We start from the raw sequence: 5571 nt of genomic DNA, 5'->3' as shown, positions 1-5571 counted from the left end.
ACCTAATCATGTAGAAATAGACAAGTTCCGTACACAAGCGTATTTAAATGAGGCACTGTTTACCTCCCTGCGAAAAAGCTGGTTCCAAGCTGAAGTTTAGGGAAATGGCTGCATGAATTGTGCTTCCATCCTCAGCACACGAGGAAGAGCAGGGAGGTCTCTGTGTGCTGAGATGGAACGTCTCTGGGATGGAGGTTAAGTAAGAAAAGCCAACGCCAAGCAGTGGATGCGGTATATTGGTAGTTGTGGGAAAACTATGTTTACATCTCTATGCAGAAAAATTCTGAAGAGATACCCCCCAAAAACTATGCGGGGGGTATAGCTAATTGGACTTTTAAATTTTTTATCTTGTCTTTTTTTTTAATTAAAAAAATGAGAAAGATATGCTAAATATGTGCATGTATATTTTCACATGGAAACGCTGTCAACGTTATCAGGTTACTAAATAGCACAAATAACATGATACCATCTTTAAAAAAAAAAAAAAGAAGTGTGTGTGTGTGTGTGTGTGTGTGTGTGGTCTGCATCTGGCTTATCGGTGTTCCTTCATCTCACTGCAGAGCTTAATAAACATTTGCTGGATAAATATATCTTCCAAGATATTCCTGGAAGATATATGTTACTATTTGAAAGGGTGCCAGTCCCTAGGTGATAGGATTATGAATGGTTTTGATTTGATTTGATTTGTCACGTTTCCCTAAAGTATTTTTAAATGAATAGGTGTTGTATTACTTTCATAACTTTTTTTCAACTAAAAGAAATAGAAGCCAAAATGCATGACTAAGGGGCTGGTCAATGGGCCCAGTGGTTGGGGTCTGGATGGGAGGACCCAGACGCCCTGGGGGCACTTAGCGTGGGCTGTGCCATGCTGGGTGCACGGGGAGCACCCCTCGGGCCCCTGCTGCGGGGTGACTGGAGGGTGGGACGGAGGGTGATAAACTGGCAGGGACCACACCCCTTCCCGGGCAGGGGGACTACCTTCCTGATGTGCAGGGGAGGAAACTGGAGCAGAAAAGGCATTTGCCGCCAGGTTCCTGGCCTGGTAATGAATCCAACTGGTAGAGGAGCCCCAGTGCCAAGCTCAGGCTTACACGTCTACACCATTCATTCATTCATTCATTCATTCATCCCTTTGGTCAATCGCCATGCATTCCTTGAGTCCCTGCTTTCTGCCGGGACAGGGTGCCAGGGACTCGTATGTAAACCAGAGGCGGGCAGGAGGGACACCTCGGGCAGGGCTTGAAGGTGCAAGTCGGAATCCAAATGGGAAGGCTGGGCAGAGGGGCCAGCCAGCAAAGGCTGAGGTGGGAGGGGTGCCTGGCCTCACCCCCTCCACTCCCCTGGATGCAGGCTCAGAGCAGAGCGGAGACCTGCCCATTCCAGGAACACCGACATGTGGGCACCCCAGCCTCCATGCGGGTACAGTGGGGGAGCGGCAAGAGACAGGCGAGGGCTGGGGGAGGGGTGTGAGTGCCAGGCAGAGGGCTCAGCCAGGAACAGAGCAGCCCTGGTGGGGAGAGAGGGGACACCGAACGGGAGGGCTAGTTCTTTGAGGGGGGGTGGCAGCTGCCTCCCTGGCCGCCAGCCCCCTCTGGCAGGGCGACGGGCAGGGCTGATAGCGGCGACGCTGGGCCAGCCGAGGGCCACGCTGTGTCCTCCCCCAAGTTCTTTATCGGCAGGATGCGCCGTTGCCAGGGAGCCTGCTGCAGGCCCTGCTCCCGCCCGCCCGCCGTTGCCGGGAGGATTATCAGAAAGATTGGAGTCTTTTTAATTAAATCCGAGCCGAATGCAATTGCTCGCCCGCCTGCTCAGAGAAGCCCATTCAGCATCCTGTCGATGTCTCGATAGCTTTGTCTCCCAGGCCCTGCTATCAGGCCATCTATCTGGTTGCGAGGCAGGCACCCTGCCCCCAGCCCCACAGCAGTGGGCACCTGGGGAGTAAACGGGCGGGCGGGCAGCTGCTGGGTGCCGGCCTGAGGCTCTCCAGGCAAACTTTGCCCAGAGCCAGGCCAGAAAACCAGGCCTGGGACCCCTCCACTCGGCCTTCAACGTCATGCTCACGGGCCATTTGAGCTTTCACTCGGGGGCCAGCTATTGTGCCCGGCACGTGAATCCCTCAGGCTGCCACCTGAAAAGGAAGGAGGACGTATCCCTCCCACTTTACAGATGAGAAAACTGAGCCCAGAGGCGGGAAGTCGCTCCAGCTGGGAAGTGGCGGGGTCAGGATTCACCCCTGGACCCTCTGCCTGAAAGTCTCCGCTAGGAACTGCTGCGTCGACGACCAAGAGCCGCCTGGGCTTGGCCCAGAAGCTTCCAGCACTCGCGGTCATGGCACTGACATGTAACAGCCTGTCTGAGCGCTCGCTGAGCACCTCCTCCCGGCCTCCTCCGGCTTCCAGGGCAGCGTCAGCCTCTGCCCCTTTTCTCGATGCAGGAACAGGACCCAGGAGGGGTGAGACCTCAAAGCCAGGCGGAGCCCCGCCACGGTACCCCTTGTTTGCAGCCGGCACCCGCGGCCTCACTCCTCCCCAGAGGAGGCCAGCGTGTGCCCGGCACAGCCTGGGAGGCGAGTGGGGTCGGGGCTGGGGCTCCGAGTTGGTTCACGCTCCGGCCAGAGGATGAAATTAACTCGATAAATAACGCGGGCGTGCGAGGGCGGGGGGTGCTTTGTAGAACACCCGGCAGCGCGGGGCACCCACGCCTGTGTGCTGGCTCTATAGAGCCAAGTTTTAATTGCAGGCCCCACACCCTGGCTGCAGCCGCCCAGGAGGAGGACGTGCGTCCGTTTTAATTAAATCTGTCTGTTATCACAGCCTATTGTTATGAAGGGTGGCCCCTTCGCTGCTGCTGGGGAACGGACACCGGGCTGGAAATCCCCAGGGGCCAGCGTCCCTGACCCTCCCCTGCCCAGGCTGTAGCACCGGAAGGACCCGGACAGGCCCCTCACATGGAGCCCTACTACGCGCCAGGCAGGCACCTGCCGCCCAGGGCTCTTGCTGAGTGTGGGAACCCCTCATGCTAGGACCTAGGGTCAGAGACGCCTGGGGGTGGGGGGTCCTAGCTCAGCCACTTGTTTGCTGTATGACCGTAAGAACAAACGTCACCTCTGTTGGTGATGTTGGGCAGCTCACATATGCCGGCCCATCCTGGTGGGTAAGCTGTGAGCTTTTTGTGCACAATCCTATTGACCTCACACAGCACCCCAGAAGGAGGGACTGTTGTTACCCCCATTTTACAGATAGGAAAACTGAGGCTCAGAAACTACTTACTGCGGGACACACCGGTTATTTTATGGCTGAGCTAGGATTTGAATGGACCACCCCTGCCTCCGTTTCCCCGCCTGGAAAATGGAGATCACGGTCCTCAACGGGGAATGGGGAGCCGCCGAACAGGACAGTGAAGAGCACGCGTGAGTCTCGATAAACGGCAGCTGCTTTCGTGTGAACGTTGCATTCTTAGTACAGGAGAGGCTATGAGCACGATTTTCTAGGTGAGGACATTGAGGCTCTGTCCCCCGCTGCCCTTGGACAGACACCCCTGTGGCATCATCCCACACCTGGACATCCCAGCAGCCCCCTCACCAGATTTCCAGCCCTGACCAGCCGGTCAGTCCTGCCTCCCCTAAGCACTCAGAGTGGTCGCTTGGTCTCTCACTAAAACAGCATGTATTTGATTTTTACTTGATTATAAATTAAAACGAGGATAAACGTGTATAGAATACAGGTCTAAAAGGAAAATTGAAATCACCTATAAGCCCATCTCTGTGGGTTCATTTTTTTCCTGCTCGCTCACTCACTCACCCACTCAGTATTTAGTGAGCCCTTCCTCGGGGCTGAGCCCTGTGCAAGGTGCTGGGGAAACAGTGGTGACGAGACCACCCTGGCGCCGCCTTCAGGGAGCTCAGCGCAACGGGAGGAGACTGATAGGAACGAGGCAGCACATCTATGGTATTGAACCTCGCGTGGAAAATGTACAGCACCACGTCCTTAAAGGATCACACACCATAACCCAGTGGGATTTATTCCTGGAATGCAAGGATAATAGGACATATGAGCATTGATCGGTGTAAGGCACCACATTAACAGAGTAAAGGGGGGGGGACCACAGGGTCATCTCAACTGATGCAGAAAAGCATTTGACAAATGTCAACACCCTCTCCTGATTAAAAACCACTCAACAAGCTAGCAATGGACGGTAACTACTTCAACATAATGAAAAGCCCACAGCAAACATGCTCCGTCGTGGAAACACGAAAGCCCTTCCTCTGAGAGCAGGAGCGAGGCCCGGAAGGCCGCCTCTGCCTCTCTGTCCAGCATGGTCCTGACGGTGCTGGCAGGAGCAGGAGGCAAGAGACACCATGAAAGGCACCCAACTGGAATGTCAGGGGTAAAATCACCTCTGCTCACGGATAATACGAACTTACGTGCAGAAAGGCCCTGAAATGCCACGGTTAGAATTCATCACCACGCTCAGCAACGTAGCAGGATCCAAAGTCAACACACGAAAATCAGTTATTGTTCTGAACACTCGCAGCGAACAATGTAAAAAAGAAATTGAGGAAAATTCATTTACAATGGCATCCAAGAGAATTAAATACTCAGGAGTTCATTCACCAACGAGGCGAGAGACGTACCAAATAAAAACTACAGCACAGTTCTGAAAAGAAATTAAAGACAAATACATGAGAAAACATCACACTTTCATGAATTGGAGGAATCGGTGTTTCTAACATGTCAATGCTTCCCAAGACAATCTACACACGTCATGCAACCCCTATCAAAATCGCAATGATTTTTTTTTTTTTTTGCAGAAATAAAAAGCATCTGAAAAGTCATATGGAACCTCAGGGGACACCAAATAGCCAAAACAATAAGAACAAAGTTGGATTCACACTTCCTGAATTCAGCACTTACTACAAACTTGCTGTACTAATCAAAAGAATGTGGTGCTGGCATAGACATAGACATAGAGACAGATGGAATAGAATAGAGTGCGCGGGAATAAGTTCTCACACGTATGATCACATGGTTTCTACAAGATTGCCGAGACCCGTCACTGGAGAAGAGACAGTCTTCACCAGCGACGCTGGGAAAACTGGAAATCCACGTACAAAGGAATGAAGTCGGCCCCTTACCTAACACATTATGCAAAAATTAACTCAAAATGGATCCAGGCCCAAAATGTAGAGCCTAAAACTATAAAACTTTGAGAGGAACCCCTAGGACAAGAGCGTCACAACATCGGAGTTGGCAGTGATTTCTTGGCTATGACCTCAAAGACAGAGGCAACAACAACCACAAAATAGGCAAATCGGACTTCATCAAAATTAAAAATGCTTGTGCATCAAAAGACACCCTCAGGAGAGTCAAAAAGGCAACCCACAGAATGGAAGGGAATATTTACAAATCAATTATCTGATAAAGGATCAATATCCAAAATATATAGAGAACTCCTGTAACTCAATGACAATAAAAACAGACAAACAACCCAACTCAACAATGGACCGAAGACTTGAATTAAAATTTCTCCAAAGAAGATATACAAATGGCCAATAAACACATGAAAAGATGC

Source organism: Myotis davidii, unplaced genomic scaffold (genome assembly GCF_000327345.1).
Source record: "Myotis davidii unplaced genomic scaffold, ASM32734v1 scaffold142, whole genome shotgun sequence".
NCBI lineage: Eukaryota > Metazoa > Chordata > Mammalia > Chiroptera > Vespertilionidae > Myotis > Myotis davidii.
The sequence above is the reverse complement of the archived record's forward strand: the minus strand, read 5'-3'. Positions refer to the sequence as shown.